This window comes from Mauremys mutica, chromosome 3 (assembly GCF_020497125.1).
Source record: "Mauremys mutica isolate MM-2020 ecotype Southern chromosome 3, ASM2049712v1, whole genome shotgun sequence".
NCBI lineage: Eukaryota > Metazoa > Chordata > Testudines > Geoemydidae > Mauremys > Mauremys mutica.
The window spans coordinates 5,386,487-5,407,529 of NC_059074.1; the positions used below are offsets into that span (position 1 = coordinate 5,386,487).

Sequence of the window (21,043 nt, forward strand, 5' to 3'; positions counted from 1 at the left end):
CTGTCCCCACCACCCCCGACTGTGTGTGTCTGTCCCACAACCCCCTGGCTATGTCCTTGTGTCTGTCTGTCCCCACCACCCCCGGCTGTGTCCTTGTGTCTGGCTGCCCCCCCCCCCCCCGCTGAGTGTGTCTGTCCCACAACCCCCTGGCTATGTCCTTGTCTGTCTGTCCCACAACCCCTGGCTGTGTCTGTCCCCACCACCCCCGGCTGTGTCCATGTGTCTGGCTGCCCCCACCACCCCCAGCTGTGTCTGTCTGTCCCACAACCCCTGGCTGTGTCTGTCCCCACCAACCCCGGCTGTGTCCGTGTGTCTGGCTGCCCCCACAGCTCGCCGGCTGAGTCTGTCTGACAGGCACAGACCCTGCTGCTGCTCTGCTCAGGGCTCAGGCGCTGCCAGTGGCTTGCTCCCCCTCCCTGTTGTGGAGGTGTGGCCAGGCAGCTCCGGCACCGCCCCCGGCAGCTCCCATTGGCTGGGGTTCCTGGCCAATAGGCTGTGAGCCAAGCCAGGGCTGGCGGCTCTCCCGGGAGCTGCCGCTGCGGTGAGAGCGCCCGGCATTGCGACGCGGGGACCCCCGAAGCACAGGGCCTGGGGCCCAAACATTGGTGGAGCTGGGCCCAGCTTCAGGATTATTGGTGGGGCCTGGGCCCCACGGGCCCATAGAACTCGCCGCCTATGACCTCACCCCCCCCCAGCCCTTCTGAGCCGGAAAGCCCCCTGACCCCATCCCCCCATAGCCCTGACCCCTAGCTCCAAGCCCAGCTCCTCTGAGCCGAGCACCCCCCTGATCCCGTCCATCCGCAGCCCTGACCCCTAGCTCCAAGTCCAGCCTCTCTGGGCCAGACACCCCCCCGACCCCAGCCCCCCCAGCCCTGACCCCTAGCTCTGAGCCCAGCCCCTCTGAGCCGAGCACCCCCTGATCCCATCCATCCGCAGCCCTGACCCCTAGTTCCGAGCCCAGCCCCTCTGAGCCGAGCACCCCCCAACCCCAGCCCCACCAGCCCTGACCCCTAGCTCCGAGCCCAGCCCCTCTGAGCTGAGCACCCCCCTGATCCCATCCATCCGCAGCCCTGACCCCTAGCTCCGAGCCCAGCCCCTCTGAGCCGAACATCCCCCCAACCCCATCCTCCAGAAGCCCTGACCCCTAGCTCCGAGCCCAGCCCCTCTGAGCCGAGCACCCCCCTGATCCCATCCATCCGCAGCCCTGACCCCTAGCTCCGAGCCCAGCCCCTCTGAGCCGAGCACCCCCCCAGCCCTGACCCCTAGCTCCGAGCCCAGCCCCTCTGAGCCGAGCACCCCCCTGATCCCATCCATCCGCAGCCCTGACCCCTAGCTCCGAGCCCAGCCCCTCTGAGCCGAGCACCCCCCAACCCCATCCTCCAGAAGCCCTGACCCCTAGCTCCGAGCCCAGCCCCTCTGAGCCGAGCACCACCTGGCTCCATCCCCCAGGATGCTCCTCCCCTTGCTTACTTACCGGCTCTGCCTCCTGCCCAGTACTTCCCGTCTCAGCAGCCCCGGAAGTGACGTACCCGCTGTACGCCAGGCGGGGGGAGTGGGAGACGGAGACGCGTGTGCCGCTCTTCTGACTGTTCCGGCGGTCGGAGCGCAGCGTCCGTGCGTGCGGGACTGTGAGGTCGGTGTCCCCGGGCCAAACCCGCTCAGAAGCGCAGCTGCCAGGTTTGCCCTCTGCCCGGGGGGGTGACCCCACAGCCAGGGCCGGCTCCAGGCACCAGCCTACCAAGCACGTGCTTGGGGTGGCGCCTTGGGAGGGGGCGGCGATCTGGGTTTAGTTTTCTTGTTTTAGGTTTGGGCGGTGTGATACGCCGCTTGGGGGGGCGGGGACTAGGGCGGTACGCTGCGCCGCTCGGCGGGGGCTAGGGCCGCCGGCCGCGCCGCTGAGGGGGGCGGGGGGCGGAGACTAGGGTGGGCCGCGCCCTTGGGGGGGGGTGGGGACTAGGGCCGCGACGCTCTGGGGGACGGGGCTTAGGGCCGCTCGGGGAGACAGGGGCTAGGGCCGCTCGGGGCTCGGGCCGCGCCACTCTGGGGGCAGGGGGGGTGGAGACTAGGGCGGCGGGCCACGCCGCTCGGGGGGGGCGGGGGCTGGGACCGCGGGCCGGGCCGCGCGGCTGGGGGGGGGCCTCGGGCGGTGCTCCGCCTCCCTTGGGGGGCGGGGGCTCGGGCCGCGGGCCGCCTCCCTCGGGGCGGGTGGGGACTCGGGCCGTGCCGCTCGGGGGGCAGGGGCCGCGGGCCGCACTCCTTGGGGGGAGCGGGGGCTCGGGCTGTGCTCCGCGCCGCTCTGTGGCGGCGGGGCAGCGCTCTTCTTTTCTGCTTGGGGCGGCAGAAATGCTAGAGCCGGCCCTGCCCACAGCCCCGCACGCCGCACTCCGGCCGCCCGGACGGTCAGACGCGCAGGCTGTGAGGTTGTTCCCCATCCCCCAGCAGCCGCGCTTCTGACCGTCAGGGTGGTCGGAGCGCGGGGCTCTGAGATGGAGCTCTCCCCGGGTAGGGGGTGAACACGGCAGACACCCCCCCCCCCCGCTTGCCCGAGAGCCGCGTGTTGTGCAGGCCTGATACATAGGGGGTTTTTCTGCGCTGGTGGTGCTTGTGCCCCTGCCCCAACTCCACCCCTACCCCAAACTCCCACCCTAACTCCACCCCTTCCTGTCCCTGTTGGACCCCTCCCCAAATCCCTGCCCCGCCTTCCCCCCCAAGTGCACCATTTCCCCCCCCCCAAGTGCTGGTAGGGAGCGGGGAGAAGCAGGAGGTGGCGGTGAGCTGCGGGGGGTGGGGGGGAAGCTGCCGGTGGGTGCAGAGCACGGGAGCCCCCACGGAGTCGGCGCCTGTGACAGTGATTCTTAATGTAGATGTGCAACTTATACAGCAGTGACCAGGGATGGTGAGTTATATGGGCCTGTGGTGTCCGGGCTCCAGCAATATTCAGGGCCCGGCTCCACCAATGTTTGCGGCTGGGTCTCTGCCCCCGGCCCTGCCCGCTGCCCCGATGCGCCTCCCTCGAGTGTCCCCTGGCCCCCACTTGCTACCCCCTGAGAGCCTCCCCCCTGGCCCTGGAGCATCCCTGCCTCAAGCCGGTGGCTCTGCTGCTTCCGGGCATCAACTTCTAGTGTCCCGGCCCTTTAAATAGCCCCCGGAGCTTCACCGCCTCTACGCCAGGGCTCTGGCGGCTTTTTAAAGGGCCGGGGTTCCAGCTGCCTCTGCACCCTGGCCCTTTAAATACCTGCTGGAGCCCTGCGGCTTTCTCACGGCTCCCACGGCTATTTACAGGGCTGAGGTGGTAGAAGCAGGGGAGCCCCGGGCCCTTTAAATATCCCCCAGAGCCCTGGGCTGCTGCTGCTACCCCGGTGGGCCGGGGCTGGCTCTGACTCCCTCAGCCACGCCCCTTCCAGGGGCCAGAGCTGGCCCCAGCGTACTGGTAAGTCACTGGACTTACTTTCACCCTGGTAAGGACGTCCCTGGCAGGGGAGGTGAGGGGGCTTCCTGGACCTGAGAGGGGCCCGAGGAGCACATGCAGTGACAGTGGTGGGGGTGAGTGTGCTGCCGGTGGGGAGGAGGGGGCCCCTTCCCCGGAGCTTACTGCTGCTGGCGGGGAGAGGCCCCGGGGTAGCCTGCCTGCGCCCCAAACTCCTCACCCCCAGCCAGAGCCCTCACCCCCGGCACCCCAGCCCTCTGCCCTAGCCCTGTAATGTCAGCAAGATGCAATTTGACAGTGAAGCGTGTGTTATCCAAGTTCTGAAGGGGAGGATGTAAGAAATGGAAAAACAATACAGATGTTACAGTGTGGATCTGCTATGGACCACGGGGGCTGGAGAAGAGTGAGAAAGAAATGTAAGCGTGGTAGATAACTGTGCAAGGGAAGTGATGGAAGTCTTATTACTTGGGACATTTAAAATGAACAGGACAAATCAGCAGATATATCCTGGGGGAGAACACACATGTGGTGCCAGACTAATTGATCCAATGGGCCTTTCCCATATCTAACTTCTAAGGGACAAGTAGGAATCAGTCCTCTCCAGGATTTTTTTTTTTTTTTTTACATTGAAAGGAGGATGGTCTGACTGCCTCCATGACACCATCTCCCCTGGCCCAGGGTCTGCACATGACTAGTGAGCAGACAAAGGATCGGAAGGGGCTGACTTGGGGTCACGGTTGGGAAGGGGACACACACTGTTGCTTTCCTCTTACCCCCAAAGTTCTACCGAGAAATCTGCCTTTAGGCATGTGTGCTTGGGAATCCAGTGTCTGCAGAAGTTGGGGGTTGGACTGCCTTAGGGTGACCAGATTTTCCGGTGTTTGTCCTGCGTCCCGACCGATCTCTGGTTAGGATATCACCCTCTGGCAGCACTTGGCTTTTTTTTTTGGTCTCTGGCGGCGGACAGTCCTGCCGCCCCTCCTCCCCCCCCCCCAGTGTCCCAATATTTTATTCCTCTCATCTGGTCACCCTAGACTACCTGCTTCTTCCATGGTGTGGAGTGGGAAACCAGTCCTTCCCCCTTAGTGGATCAGTTAGGAGGAAACTCCACAGGGTATTTTCCCCCTCAAAAGTACAGTCTTAGGCCTGGTCTACACTAGGACTTTAATTCGAATTTAGCAGCGTTAATTCGAATTAACCGTGCACCCGTCCACACCAGGAAGCCATTTAATTCGACATAGAGGGCTCTTTAGTTCGAATTCTGTACTCCTCCCCGACGAGGGGAGTAGCGCTAAATTCGACATGGCTATGTTGAATTAGGCTAGGTGTGGACGGAAATTGACCTTAATAGCTCCGGGAGCTATCCCACAGTGCACCACTCTGTTGACGCTCTGGACAGCAGTCCGAGCTCGGATGCTCTGACCAGCCACCCAGGAAATGCCCCGGGAAAATTTGAATTCCTTTTCCTGTCTGGCCAGTTTGAATCTCATTTCCTGGTTGGACATCGGGGCGAGCTCAGCAGCACTGGCAACGATGCAGAGCTCTCCAGCAGAGGAGTCCAGGCAATCTCAGAATAGAAAGAGGGCCCCAGCATGGACTGACCGGGAAGTCTTGGATCTGATCGCTGTGTGGGGCGATGAGTCTGTGCTTTCGGAGCTGCGCTCCAACAAACGGAATGCAAAGACCTACGAGAAGGTCTCCAAAGCCATGGCACTCAGAGGATACAGCTGGGATGCAATGCAGTGCCACGTGAAAGTCAAGGAGCTGAGACAAGGCTACCAAAAAATCAAAGCGGCAAACGGACGCTCCGGAGCCCAGCCCCAGACATGCTGCTTCTATGAGGCACTGCATGCCATTCTCGGTGGGTCTGCCACAACCGCCCCACCAGTGTCTGTGGACCCTGACAATGGGATAGTGTCAACAGCCAGTTCCTCGGCGATGTTCGTGGACGGGGAAGATGAGGAAGGGTTTGAGGAGGACGAGGCAGGCGACAGCGCTTACAACGCTGATTTCCCCAACAGCCAGGATCTCTTCATCACCCTCACTGAGATCCCCTACCAACCCTCCCCAGCCGTTACCACGGACCCTGAATCAGGAGAAGGATCAGTCGGTAAGTGATTTAAACATATTAACATTAATTTTTAAACAAAACAGGAATATAAGCTAGGCGAAAAGAAGGTCTATATATAGGGGGACGGAACAGGCATCTTCTTCGGAGATCTCCAGGAAGCTGTCCTGGAGGTAATCGAAAAGCCTCTGCAGGAGGTTCCTGGGGAGAGCTGGCTTATTGGATGCTCCGTGGTAGGACACTTTTCCGCGCCAGGCTCTCATCTGGTATTCCGGGACCATTGCCTTCACGAGCATGGCTGCATAGGCCCCTGGTTTGTGCTGGCTTTCATGCAGCATGCGCTCTCTGTCTGCCTCACTGACCCTCCTCAGGGTGATGTCGCGCGCAGTCACTGCAGCGGGGCCGCTGTCAGGGATCCTCCTCAAGCAGGAATCAGGCTGCTTCGGTCCCAGGATCTCCCCTCCCCACAAAGGGGTGCAGGGCTCAAGGTGCAGATTACACAACTGTACTAAACTCCAAACTGTCGTCTCCTAGCCCAGCCTCCAGTCACACCCCCAGCAGGCAGCTTCCCAGAGCAGAGCTGACCAGGTGGTGACTGGTCTCAACTAGGGAGCTGGAGGGTGAACTCAGCCTGGCTCGGGAAATTTCCCAGCAAATGCTACAAATTGGGACTCCTGAGTGGGAAAGGAAAACCCAGCTGAGGGATCTGCTGTGCGGTCCCTAGAGGCCTGTTCTCAGGAGGAACCCTACATGCAGGCCTGGGACTCCCCAGCTCCCCCCAGCCAGTCCTGCCCTTGCCCTGGCTGGCTCCAGACGGACTCCAAAATGGCTTCTCCCCTTTCCTGAACTCCCTGGGAGGGGCATCTCACTCCCTAGTGGTTGCTGGGCAGACTCTGAGTTTGCCTTGGCTCCCCCTCCCTGTGCTGCCAGCAGACAGAGCTCCAGGACTCTAGGTCATCTCCTTGGGGGTTACACCAGCCTCTCCCCAGGCCTCTTGCCCACAGCAGACGAGACCGGCTAGAGCAGACCATGGGTCTGGACCAGACGTCAGCCCATGGCTCAGACTTCAACATCCGACAGAAGCATCTGCAGAGCCAACTGGGGGATCCTACTCTCTGCAGAGTTGCTGGCCAAGATGATCCCTAACGTCCCTGTTCTGCGCCCACCGGACAGAGACCCCAGGGTGAAGCTCAACATGAGCAGGGTCCCTTTCCTAAGCTGTGAAGTCTGGGAGGAGCTGGACTGTCACCTGCACACAAAGAGACCCCAGCATGGGCAGGGCTTACCCCTCACCCCCCAGAAACCCCACACAGTTCTTCTGCCTCCAGCTCCACAAACCCTCGTCCCGGCGGAGCCATTGCTGGGTGAGCGAGACACCAAGCAACAATTGGAATTAGACTCAGATCGGCCCAAATGTGGATTTCCAGCAAAGATCCCAAAGCCCCTGAGATCCGAAACTGAACCCCCAGCACCAGACCTGGACATCGAGCCCACGCTGCCATTGGGGGCTGCCATCTACCTCTTCGGTGCAGGATGATTCAATTGCGGTGCCGCCTCCTTCTTCTCAAGAGGACTTCAAGGCACACCAGGAGCTGCTTAGGAGGGTGGCAGGAAATCTCGAGCTCTGGGCCGAGGAGATGGAGGAGCCCTCCGATAACCTCTTTAATGTCCTTGCCTCCTCGGTACCGGGGCGTGTGGCGCTCCCGTTCCATCAGGGAGTAGCCAACATCCCCACTAGCCTCTGGCAGACCCCGGCCTCCCTTGGGCCCATTTCCAAAATGGCCGAGAGGAAGTACTTCATCCCCACATGACTGGGCGATATATCTCTACATCAGCCGGAAGCTGTTCCCCCGCGAGAAGAACTATGCTGTGGTTGAGAAGGAAGCCCTTGCAGCAAAATGGGCATGTGACGCCCTGCGATACTACCTCCTTGGGGCCTCATTCACCTTGGTCACTGACCACATAGCCCTTTAGTGGTTGGCCCGCATGAAGGACCGCAATATGCGGCTCCAGCGGTGGTACTTGGCCCTGCAGCCCTACGCCCTCACTGTTCGCCATAGGGCTGGCAAGGACCGCGCAAACGCAGACTTCCTTTCCCGCCTTGGGGGTATGGACGGGCTTGGCCCCATTGTACAGGAGCCAGCCTTGAGGGGGGGGGGGGGGGTGTAGGGAGGCACCCTGGCTCCCTATCGTGGCTGAGAAGGACGAGCCAGACCAGGCGCCGGAGTGGGCGGAGCCACCGCCGCCTGTCCCCACCCCCCGGAAGTCAAGGGGCGGGACAGGAAGTATAAAAGCCCGGCCCCAGTGCTCAATTAAGCAGAGGCTGCCAGAGAGGACAGATGCCGGTGCTCGAGCTCCCGCCGGGCCCAACCTTCCCCGGCATCAGTGAGGGTACTATCCCGGCATCCTCCGCTGTGCAGCCTATGGACACTCAGGAGGAAGGCATTGGAGACCTGGCAGACAGCACTGAGGCCCACGAGTCAGGAATGAAGAGGCCCAGGCCCTCGGACGGCAATGTCATGCGCAAGGTGCCGCAGTTGAGCCTGGAGCGACGGGACCTGGACCTGACGGCCGACAGCCAGATGCCTGTCTTCAAGGTCTTCCCCGGCAACAGTAACGAGGACTGCAACCTGATGGTCATTGAGCGTGGGGCCCAGCAGGCTGCCGCCCAGCCCCCCAGCACCATCTTGCCCGGAGCCATAGTCAAGGAGGAGCAGATGGAGGCAGCAATCGACTCTCCGGCAGAGGATCCCAGAGACACCAAGCCCGTTGTCCTGCCCCAGGACGTCCTGGCCACCGAGGGCTCTGTGTCCCGCCTCATCTCCCCCAGTGGCAGCATCGGCTCCAGTCTGGATGTGACTCCAGGCCAGAGCCAGGAGGGGGCCATGGAGGCGGCCAGTGCTGCCCACTGCAGAGTGTGCCGGAAGGCAGGCTCCGTTGTGATGTGTAACCAGGGTGAGCAGTGCTACCATTTGGACTGCCACCTCCCGGTGCTGCAGGAGATCCCCAGTCAAGAGTGGAAGTGCCTGCTGTGCCAGGAACTGCCAGCACCCAGTGAGGAGGACGGCACCAACTTCTCTGCCTCGGAAGATGACAAGGGCCCCGATAAACTCTCCCCCTTGGAGCAGAGGAAGTGTGAGCGTGTCCTGCTGGAGCTGCTGTGCCATGAGCCGTGTCGGCCTCTCCACCGGCTTTCGACCGCCACGGAGGATCAGGACACCATCGACCTGACCCTGATCCGAGCCAGGCTGTAGGAGAAGCTCTTCCCCCCCCTACGGCTCCTCCGAGGAGTTTGCCCAGGATGTCTGGCGGACGATCAAGCAGTTCAACAAGCTGTCCAGGATGTCCAGTCCGTCATCGGGCTGCAGCGCCTCTTCGAGGCCAAGTGGAGGGCCTCCTTCGGCGACTGGAAGTTCTCCTCGGCGCTGGTGGAGCCTGTCCCCCTAGATGAGCAGCGGAACGAGAGCGGCAGCAGCTTCACCCACCGCAGCTCCCCTGCCAGCTCCCTGGGCGAGGCCCCCGCTGCCTCGGCGGGCACTGGGGAGGAGGAGTGAGGGGCTGGCCTGCATCGACCGGCACAGCGGCCCGGCATCCCACAGGCAATGACCAAAAGCGCCTGGGACTCGCCTCTTGCCCTGGTTCGCGTGGCGGCAGCGGGACATCCTGTCCCCCACTCGAGTTGAAATTTTATTGATGGGGAGCCCTCTGCTCCCCATGCCCGTTCCTTTGCCATGAAGTCTTCACACACGGTTTGCCCTGAGGGTCGCACACCCACCTCCCCCTCCGGCGCTGCTCTCTGCCAGGACTGCAAGTGGGCAGCACACACAGGCTCCCCCCATCTTTCCTCTGGGATTTCAGTGCAGGGTGGGTGGGGGGCGCTGTCTGCAGGCAGGGTCAGGCCAAGGGGTCGTGGCTGGGTGTAGTGGAGCACTAGGCATTGGGCCCTCATCCCTGCCCGCACTGAAGCTGCTTAGGAGGGTGGCAGCAAATATCGAGCTCCGGGCCGAGGAGATGGAGGAGCCCTCCGATAACCTCTTTAATGTCCTCGCCTCCTCGGTACCGGGGCGTGTGGCGCTCCCATTCCATCAGGGTGTAGCCAACATCCCCACTGGCCTCTGGCAGACCCCGGCCTCCCGTGTGCCCATTTCCAAAAAGGCCGAGAGGAAGTACTGTAGCTCTGCTCCCAGCTCTGGATGTGCTCCCCCCTGGACTGTGTCTCTGGCTCTCTGGCTGCAGCTCTGGCCCCTCTGGATCTGGCAGGGCTCTTCTCTTCAGCTCAGCTTGGGGCCCTGCTCTCTCCTTAGCTCAGCCCGGCTCTGTCTGACCCAGGCAATTCCAGCTCACAGGGAGGACAGGACCCACCCTGGCCTTCTGTCTCCTTGATTAGCCTGCCCGCCCTGTCAATCAGGCTGACCTGGAGCATTGGCCTCTCACCATTGTTCCTGGGGACTGTCAGTCTCAGGGTCCTGATTTCTCATCGACCCCTCCCCTTTTAGTGCTGGGAGCTAGCAGCCAGAACACCCCCACTGAATATTAGTAAGGGGGCAATAGTCCCCTTACACTAAGACTAGAGCTATGCCCATCATTAATTTTTCCTGTTAATACATATTTTATGGGGGCATGGGAGTTTTTAGGAGCCGTGGAGATAGTCTCATTAAATCTTCCCAATGTTGCAAAGGCCAAACCCAAGGCCAACGCCTCTTTTTCACAAGGGGTGAACCCTCGTTCTACCCTATTTAAAATTCTAGAAGCACATGCCACTGATCAAAGACCTATACCATGGTCTTGTCTAAGGACAGTGCTCATTCCAGTACTGGTGGTAGCTAGTTGAAGTACAAAAGGCTGTCCTTCCGTTGGGTGTGCTAAGGCTGGGGCCTGTGCTAATGCTTGTTATTCTTGTCACTCTGTGCTAATACTGTTACTCTAATCCCCATTCCCATTTAGTAACTTTCTTTAATAACTTAAACAGCGGACTGGCTTTTTCTGCATAATTTTTTATAAAATCTCTTGAGAAATTAGTCCACCCTAGGAATGACCTTAAAGTTGATTTATCTGGGGGGGCTGGTAATTTTTGCAGTAGTTCCACTCTTTGCTTCTCTGGTGTCCATCCTTCCTGGTAATTTACTTGTTGCTGACATATCTGGGCCTTTTTTGGGCTAACCATAAATCCTGTTTCCTTTATTTTTTGTAGAACCTGGTATAGTATTTGGCGACTTTCTTACTTAGTTTTTGTACTAATAAGGAGATCATCTACATATGATATGATGTTATCCTTATTGGGCAATTTCTCCCACATTTTAATCACATGCGTATGAGAAATGGCAGGGGTATTATGGAAAGCTGTGGAATTCTGGTAAAGGCGTACTGCTGTACTTGGAACGTAATTGTAGATTTATACCAAGTGTCTGGATGTAAAGGTATAGCAAAGAATGCATTTGCTAAATCCAAAACTGTACACCACTGAGCTCCTCCCCTAATAGAGGCTATTACTTCTGGATATTTAGCTACTCCTGGAGCCAGTCATTGGAGTTACCTGGTTGAGTTGTCTGAAATCAATGGTTAATCTCCGGGTTTTACCATCTGCTTTCAGAACCGGCCAAATGGCTGCATTATTTGTGCTCTGTTGTTCTATCATCACCCCTTGCTCCAAAAGCCCTTGAATAGTTTTCATTAGACGAGGTTCTTTTTTAGATTCATTAAAAATATTTATAACCCTCAAATGAGAGCTTGATTCGAAATGTTCCTTCATTTTTTTTCTTAATGAAGCTTGCTGAACTTTTTGATCAGTTCCAGATGCTTTAATAGTACGCTTTTGCCATTCTGAAGACATGTGTAAAGATTTTCCTCCAGGGACCCCCAAATGTGATATATTTGCACAGTGGGAACAGCCAGGTTTTTTGCCTTCAATTATGAAGCCATTATATTTCTTTAAAACATATTGTGCCTGCTCGGAAGTCCAACAATTGGGTACTACATTTTCACAATCATGTAAATCCTCTTTCATTGCAGACACATTTTCAGATGATTCAACATTTAAGATGGTTTCATCACCAAAATTATTGTCATTGGTGTTTTCAGTATTTAAATAATTATTTTCACTACTAGAACTACTGACTAATGATTCTGTCGTTTTACTGGAAAACCATTCACTAATGCTTTTCTGGCGTTTCATTAGGAAGGGTAAATAATATTGAATAGAAAACTTTAATCTTCGAATAACAGTCCAGTTAGTATTACACACCAAAATATCACCCGCAATTTACTAGAAACAAACAGACTGACTCTGACTCACTGGTCAGGTTGAATTGTATAGAAAACAGTTGAGCAAGTGCACGAATAAAGCAAGTTATTATTTTATTAAACTAGATGTTTGTCTCGCATCAAGATGAACTTGGATGCAACCGAGTCGCAGCCTGCGACAACGTTAGACGCGCACGCACATAGCAACATCAGTCTTGACCTATCTGTTGTAGAAACGGCTCTTTAACTGCTAGAATTTTGCGTCCCTTTGCATTTGAAGTTTATATGGAACAACTTATTATTTGCTAGACCATTTTATAAGATTACTATTATTCGGTTTTAAGATCATTTTATAATGTTTGTTTTCGTAACAATTTTTAACAACCGGTTCTAAAACTGCTACAAAATTAAACAACCGGTTCGCGCGAACTGGCTCCAGCTCACTACTGGCTGAAAGCCTCCTTTATCAGTCCCCTCCTTGGCGGGAGATATAGTCATTTATCTCCCCACCTGTAATGGAGTGGGCACCCACCTGTCACGAGTGCCCTCTTCTAGTTGGGCGTATCTGCGTTCTTTAGTTCTGGTGACCCCTTTTGGTGGGTCTCAGGCGGGTTTGTCACTCTGGTCGAGTCCCACTGTCTGCATGTTAAGCAGCACAAACCCCTTCTGGTGTATCGGCCCCGGTGGCCCGTATCTCAGTTACCCCTCTAGTAGTCTCTCTCTTTCTCTGTCGCCCTCCCTGGGCTTTGGTCTTCTAGTCCAGCCATGGTATGGGGCTGTGTCCCCAAGCCTTCCTCCTTGGAGACACTTTCTGCAGCCCTCCCCAAGCTCAGTCTCTACTCAGTCCTAGCAACCAGCCAGGAGCTCCCTCAGAGCTCCCCCAAGATAAATAAGCAACCTGGCTTTCAAAACAAGCCAATCTGCCAACAAGCGGTGGGCAGCAGCATCAAAAAGGGGAAGAAATCACAGCGCAGACAGGGAGGCAAAGCACAAGCCCCTCTGGTTCCACACGTCCACCAACACATCGTGTAGATGATGGAAAAGCTGGACCAAGACCCTCTATCCAGCACCGTTCAATGCAACGTGCAGAGATAGCATCCCAGGCTTTCCTGCCGAGGTGACAGATTTCTTTCAAGTTGAGTGATGCCAGTGATGTGTGGACAGAGGAGTCGTTACCCACTACCATCAGCTTGATCATTTCCTGACGATAGTTTTGTTTAAATACCGATATGATGCCTTGGTCCAGGATTGCCTGGATTTCTGATGTAGTGTTCTTCGGGAGATAAGAGACTTTAATCTTGCCGTCACGACTGACAAGTTTTTCTGCTGGGGGGTGGGCAGGGCAATTATCCAGCAGGAGGAGAGCTTTTTCCTCCTGCTTCACTTTTCGCAAATGAGCCCGAACGGCTGGCACAACAGTTTTATGGAACCAGTCTTCAAATATGCACCTGATAAGTCATTCCTTTTATGTCCTGTTTTACTGAACAGACAAATCTTCCTATTTCCTCTAACCAGGGAATAATTACTGCATCTTCCAACTGTGAAGAGGGAGGGATTACCAGGGTTAGCTCCTGGTAGCGATTTTGTGAGACATTAAGGAGGACAGAAATAACATTGCCCAGCCGAATTATTGCTAGGTCAATTTCAGAGAATTTTTGGACAATTTCTTCTAATTTTGACAGACAGGTGCACCTGGAGTTCAACAGAATCGAGTGCACCGTGAACCCAAGTAGAGTTAATGACTGTTCCCAGCTGAAAATGATAACAGTAGGACCGATTAATGCAAGCCACACTTTCAGCTGGCCGAAATATCACCGACTGACTACGCAAGGAACATGTGGGGGACAACAGCAAAAATGAGGGGTCTCTGAATTTTTGCGGGATACCTACACATCTATTGTCCACCGACGCTTCCTCAGAATATGTATTATTAATTAAGGATTTTTTAAGGTGAAGCCACCCCTCACGCATCATATACTTCACTTGAGCCATACAATGGTTTTTAATACTTACAGGGCCACAAATGGCACTGAATAAAGGCCCTGTTCTATAAGCCTCCTCCCAAGCAGAAACATTTTTACAAGGTTTGATTTACTAACAGCAAGAGACAAGACCAGTTCAATACTTTGAAAAAGAAGAGTTTGTCCTCGAAGGCTATCCTGGAGTGCCTGATTTTGAAGGGAGTCCTCTTCCCATTGCTGGCGATTGATCTTGTTCTGCTGTTGGATTACTGCCTGGAGCCTACGCTGATCACTGTCTGAATTAGCTGGGGGTTCGTTCAAGCTTGGTATTGAGTAAGGAAAAGATAGGCAGGACCAGGGTAATACTGAAAAGCCAAGTGGCTGCGTTTATTTAGGGATTTCTTTACACCTTGGGCCGGGGGAGGAGGCAATTCCCAACTGGGACTCAAATAAACAATGCAAGCAAATTTAAACCAATAACAATATACTGTATACTGCTCTCCACACCACCAAATAGACAGGCACACCAATCTCTCAAGGTAGGAATCGGGTTCGTCAGGGCGGTGCCCGGTGAAACACAGAGAAAGAGACCCACGGGCCACTGCCTCAGCCACCCTTGTGTTCACCCAGAGGATAAATCCAGAGAGTGGTGCGGCTGCAGCTGGGCAGATTCCACTCACTCAGACCGCGGGGACTGGACCCCCTTGGTCAGCTACTCTCTAAGTAGAGACAGCTCCCGAGTTTAAACACACACGCACTGGACACAGACAGAGCAGTGATTCATTCACATAAACAGTTTGCAATTAACAATTCAATAACAATTATAACGATTAAACAAGCTAGCTAGGCAAATGTGCAAATGTACAAGTGTGCAAATGTGCAATTGTTTGGGGCTGGTACCAATTTGGGAAAGGGAAAAATGAGAGGCTAACTAGACTAACTGCCAGAAATTAAAAGACAAATACCGCACTCCAGGAGCAGCTGACCAGCAGAACAGACACCAGGAGCATGATGAGCCGACCGGGACCAAGTCCAAAGAGAAAAATCCAAAAACCAAAAAATAGATCCAAAAGATAAATCCACTAAATGAAGTTAAACGACACGACATGAGAGCTCTATACCGGGAAGAGACCCTGGCTGTAAGGTTGATCAGACCCTCAGCTAACACGCGGCTACTCCACCAAAGAAGACGATGGTCAAGACAAGATTTTTCTGGGGGGAAACCTAGTTTTATCGAAAGGTCTCATTCCCTTGTGTCGGTCTCTGATTGGCTCCCTGGTTCCCCCTCCCTCCAGGTTACGAGCTGTTGCCACCCCACGCCAGCAGGATTTGCACACGGCACACTGGGGTAGTTGAGTAAACAAGTTTGTCCCTTAGATAACCGGGCCCAAAAAGAGCGGGAAAAATGCACACAGCACCAAAATGTTGCACATGACATCACAAGTTGCTGGGCAGGATCAGGTCTCTGCACACGGCACTAGCCCGACACTTAGATGACCCAGTAAAAAAAAGGAATGCATACACAACCAGTGTTGCTGGGCAGGATAGCCTCTCTGCCCTGTAACAAGAACTTGGTCCAATATGGAGGCTGTCTTGTCCTTTAAACAGGTTCGAGATGGCCGTGGACCGACAAGTGGCCATACATAGCCATAACTGTGCAACGGATTGCGACAATCACGAACAAAGTTTTTATTGCGCAGGGTGTAGGTGGTAAGAGATGTACCATAGGGAAGCACTTGCTCAAAAGTCCAGTCACTGCTTTGCGGTCCAATGGGATAATATTTTTTGATCGGCTCAGTTCCCAACAGTTTTTCAGATCCGCCTTCATCCCATTTTACTTCCGTTTGACAAGCATACACAGGTCCTTTACCATAGGTGAAACAGGAATAGTTACAATATGCACAGCCAAAAAAAGAGAGTGCATTGTTTATAGGGAGTATACACCCAAAAGCAGGTTGAAGAAAATAAACATAAGTGGAGATAGATCGGTTTTCAAACCAAGGCTTTTCTATAAGTTTCAGATTAACAGCTTTTACTGGACACCAGGGATTGCTGCTGTTTTGAACAGTTCCATTAAAGGTGCATCCAGGAAAGGATGAGTTCACGGGAGAGAAGAAGGTACCATTTCTGACGCACAAATCAGCTGCAACCACGCAAATGTAGAAGAGCCACATTTCTGTAACACAGAGAAAAACATAATGTGGCTCACTGTACTGTCTCAGTGGCCCGAGGGGTTATCCAGGCTTGGTTAGCACGAATATTACCACTGTTTGTAGAGATTAAGTACGCGAAAGGATGGGGCAAAATTTCTGTTATTTTTCCTTCCAGAGGTTCACGCGTTTGAGGCAATACAAGCCAGACCAGTTGGTCTTTTTGATACAAAGGCTTCCAGGGGTCAGGCTGCTGCCCAGCCCCCCAGCACCATCCTGCCCGGAGCCATAGTCAAGGAGGAGCAGATGGAGGCAGCAATCGACTCTCCGGCAGAGGATCCCAGAGACACCAAGCCCGTTGTCCTGCCCCAGGACGTCCTGGCCACCGAGGGCTCTGTGTCCCGCCTCATCTCCCCCAGTGGCAGCATCGGCTCCAGTCTGGATGTGACGCCAGGCCAGAGACAGGAGGGGGCCATGGAGGCGGCCAGTGCTGCCCACTGCAGAGTGTGCCGGAAGGCAGGCTCCGTTGTGATGTATAACCAGGGTGAGCAGTGCTACCATTTGGACTGCCACCTCCCGGTGCTGTAGGAGATCCCCAGTCAGGAGTGGAAGTGCCTGCTGTGCCAGGAACTGCCAGCACCCGGTGAGGAGGACGGCACCAACTTCTCTTCCTCAGAAGATGACGAGGGCCCCGATAAACTCTCCCCCTTGGAGCAGAGGAAGTGTGAGCGTGTCCTGCTGGAGCTGCTGTGCCATGAGCCGTGCCGGCCTCTCCACCGGCTTTCGACCGCCACGGAGGGTCAGGACACCATCGACTTGACCCTGATCCGAGCCAGGCTGCAGGAGAAGCTCTTCCCACCCTACGGCTCCTCCGAGAAGTTTGCCCAGGATGTCTGGCGGACGATCAAGCAGTTCAACAAGCTGTCCAGGATGTCCAGTCCATCATCGGGCTGCAGCGCCTCTTCGAGGCCAAGTGGAGGGCCTCCTTCGGCGACCGGAAGTTCTCCTCGGCACTGGTGGAGCCTATCCCCCTAGATGAGCAGCGGAACGAGAGCGGCAGCAGCTTCACCCACCGCAGCTCCCCTGCCGGCTCCCTGGGCGAGGCCCCCGCTGCCTCGGTGGGCAGTGGGGAGGAGGAGTGAGGGGCTGGCCTGCATCGACCGGCGCAGCCGCCCGTCGTCCCACAGGCAATGACCACAAGCGCCTGGGATTCGCCTCTTGCCCTGGGTCGCGTGGTGGCAGTGGGACATCCTGCCCCCCACTCGAGTTGAAATTTTATTGATGGGGAGCCCTCTCCTCCCCATGCCCGTTCCTTTGCCATGAAGTCTTCACACACGGTTTGCACTGAGGGTCGCACACCCACCTCCCCCTCCAGCGCTGCTCTCTGCCAGGACTGCAAGTGGGCGGCACACACAGGCTCCCCCCATCTTTCCTCTGGGATTTCAGTGCAGGGTGGGTGGGGGGCGCTGTCTGCAGGCAGGGTCAGGCCAAGGGGTCGTGGCTGGGTGTAGTGGAGCACTAGGCATTGGGCCCTCATCCGTGCCTGCACTGAAGCTGCTTAGGAGGGTGGCAGCAAATGTCGAGCTCCGGGCCGAGGAGATGGAGGAGCCCTCCAATAACCTCTTTAATGTCCTCACCTCCTCGGTACCGGGGCGTGTGGCGCTCCCATTCCATCAGGGTGTAGCCAACATCCCCACTGGCCTCTGGCAGACCCCGGCCTCGCGTGGGCTCATTTCCAAAAAGGCCGAGAGGAAGTACCTCATCCCCACATGACTGGGCGAGATATCAGATTCCTTGAATAATGGAGAGTGATTGGAACACCTCCGGATGGGTTGCAACCTAAAGTGATAACCAATCAACGGCTGCAACAATAGTTAAAATCCATTGCTGAGACGCACAGACAAGTTGCAATTGCACTTAAAGCAAATACCAGCAAATGGCTAAGAAAATGGGACCAATCCTGCACCCACAGGAATGGCAAATAGGTGATATGGTGCCATACAGACAAATTAAAAAGAAGGGTTATGTGCTTAGCCCAATATGGATAGGACCAGTAAGAACAGTTTATAAAGGTGCGAATGGCGATTCGACCATCTTTGAGGGTCTGAATCCTGGAGTCCGTTTTCTCCTAAAAGAGACCCTGAGTGTCGAATGGGAGGTCTTGCAGGGTGTACTGCACCTCAGGCGGCAAGGTGGAGGACTGCAGCCAGGAGATGCACCTCATGGTCACACCTGAGGCCAGGGTTCTGGCTCCTGAGTCCGCCGAGTCCAGAGCGGCCTGGATGGAGGACCGGGAGGCTTTTCTGCCCTCCTCGAGGAGGGCCGAGAGCTCCTGACGTGAGGCTGCTGGGATTAGCTCCGAAAATTTTGACAGGGACACCAAGATATCAAAGGTGTAGCGAGCGAGGAGAGCCATCTGGTTGGCAATCCGGAGCTGGAGACCCCCTGACGAGTAGACCTTCCGGCCCAACAGATCCATGCGCCTAGCGTCTTTAGACTTTGGCACCGGGGCTGGCTGCCCATGTCTTTCTCGGTCATTGACGGACTGCACCACGAGGGAGTCCGGAGTGGGGTGGGTGTATAAGTACTCGTAGCCGGTGGGAGGGACGGACACCGGTGACTGCCAGATGGTAGTGGCATGCTTTTGGATAGTACGGAGGAATGGAAGGGCCACCCGCAGCGGGGCCTCAGTTCCAATCACGTTGGTCACCAGGTCGTCATCCTCCGGGACCTCCGCCACGGGGAGGTCGATAGCCTTCGCCACCCGGCGAAGAAGGTCCTGGTGGGCCCGCAAGTCAATAGGAGGGGGGTCTGCTGTAGAAGCCCCAGCCACCGCCTCATCCGGCGAGGATGATGAGGACAGACCCCGGACCACCGCTTCTGGAGGTGGTTCTTCCAGGGGGTGGGAAGCCGCCTCGGACTCCGGATGCTCTGCGGGACCAGGTGGCGACGGGGCCTCACGCGGTGGTGATGGGGGAGGCCTGCTCACCGTGGCTTCCGGCACCCTATGTTCGGCGCCTGCGTGCCGCGGGGGGAAGGGGAGCCCTTGAGGCTCGTGGTAGGCCCAGGGGACCCAAAAACCCCACTGCTGCGGTCCGCGGTCCTGGCCTTGGGGGTCGGCCCGGAGATCTCTCCCGCTGCCCGCCTGAGAGGCGACTGAGGGCTGACGAGAAGGCCATGGCGGGGCAGAGGCGCTAATAGATTGCGCCGTGGATGCCGGCAGTATGTCCCTGGACGGTGCCGAGGATTGGTGCCGGTCGTCGCGGTGCCGGGATGGAGAGCGGGACCATCGACTGCTTCGGTGCCGGGAGCTCGACCGCAATCTCGACCGACGGTGTCGGGAGTGGCTTCGGGAGTCGCGGTGCCGGGAACGGTACCGGGATCCGGACCTCCTTCGGTACCGGCGGTCGGGTTACCGGGACCGGGAGCGTCTCCGGGAGTGCGACCGGTACCGCGATGTTGAGCGGTACCGGGACTGCAACCGGCGCCGAGACGGGGAGCGGTACCGCGATGGTGAACGGTGCCGGGACCTGGATCGGCGTGGCGGTGACTGTCTGCGGGACCGGGACCGCGACTGTCGTCTATCCCGTCCGTCAGGGAAAGGTGGCCGCATCATCGCCGGCTTGCCCGCTGACTGAACAGCCCGCACCGGCGGTGCCGGGGGCCGGAGGCACGGTGCCTCTGTGAGCTCGATGAGCTCTCTCGCCGTCGAGAAGGTCTCGGGCGTGGACGGGAGATGTAGCTCGACCGCGGTTGGCACCGGGGAGCAGGGCGGTACTGGACTCAACGGCTCTTGCGGCGCCGGAGTCGACGGTACCGTGCACGGCTTGTGCACCGCCGCAGCCTTAAAGTTGATTTATCTGGGGGGGCTGGTAATTTTTGCAGTAGTTCCACTCTTTGCTTCTCTGGTGACCATCCTTCCTGGTAATTTACTTGTTGCTGACATATCTGGGCCTTTTTTGGGCTAACCATAAATCCTGTTTCCTTTATTTTTTGTAGAACCTGGTATAATATTTGCAGACTTTGTTCCTTAGTTTTTGTACTAATAAGGAGATCATCTACATATGATATGATGTTATCCTTATTGGGCAATTACTCCCTCATCCCTGCCCGCGCTGGGGCCTAGCCCAGCGCCTGGGCTCCCCTGCCCTGATTGGGGGGTCCTGGGCGGAAGTGCTGCTTCCTGCCCCCCACTCGAGTGAAATTTTATTGATGGGGAGCCCTCTGCTCCCCATGCCCGTTCCTTTGCCGTGAAGTCTTCACACACGGTTTGCACTGAGGGTCGCGCACCCACCTCCCCCTCTGGCGCTGCTCTCTGCCTTGTCTGCAAGTGGGCGGCACACACAGGCTCCCCCCATCTTTCCTCTGGGATTTCAGTGCAGGGTGGGTGGGGGGCGCTGTCTGCAGGCAGGGTCAGGCCAAGGGGTCGTGGCTGGGTGTAGTGGAGCGCTAGGCATTTGGCCCTCATCCCTGCCCGCACTGAAGCTGCTTAGGAGGGTGGCAGCAAATGTCGAGCTCCGGGCCGAGGAGATGGAGGAGCCCTCCGATAACCTCTTTAATGTCCTCGCCTCCTCGGTACCGGGGCGTGTGGCGCTCCCATTCCATCAGGGTGTAGCCAACATCCCCACTGGCCTCTGGCAGACCCTGGCCTCCCTTGGGTCAGTCCAAGGGGTCGTGGCTGGGTGTAGTGGAGCGCTAGGCATTGGGCCCTCATCCTTGCCCGCGCTGGGCCATAGCCCCGCGCCTGGGCTCCCCTGCCCTGATTGGGGGGCTCCTGGGCTGAAGTGCTGCTCTCTGCTGCCGTGGGCGTGGGATCTTGGGGTGATTGTGGGGGCAGGTGGGGCAGTGAGGAAAAAGGCTGGCGGGGTTGGTTCCCAACAGCTTGTCCTGCTGGGAAGCTCCCTGGGTTTGCCCCCATGCGCCATGTTCATCTCAACCTCCCTGGCACAAGTGCTCCCCTTCGAAGCTATTCCAAGCCGCCGTCAGCTCTAGCTTCTTTCCCCTCCCCCTGCTTGCGGTGCCGGTGCGCTCCCTCCCGCCCTCGCCACGCCAGGGGAAGCTGCGGTTCAGTGGTTTTGTAACTGACGCCCGAGGCAGGGCCATGGCGACTCCTGTACCTGTCCTGGCAGGGCAGCCGCTTTCTGGTCTGGTTCTTTGTCTCTCTCCAGCGTGCCAGGGGATCCCAGGCTGGGCTTCG

At 56.9% G+C, this 21,043-nt stretch overlaps 2 pseudogenes; both read left to right on the top strand.

The window, feature by feature from the left end:
- Positions 1–7,834: 7,834 nt before the first annotated feature.
- LOC123366055 lies at positions 7,835–9,853 on the top strand (annotated as a pseudogene).
- LOC123366056 lies at positions 9,507–17,979 on the top strand (annotated as a pseudogene).
- Positions 17,980–21,043: the final 3,064 nt, after the last annotated feature.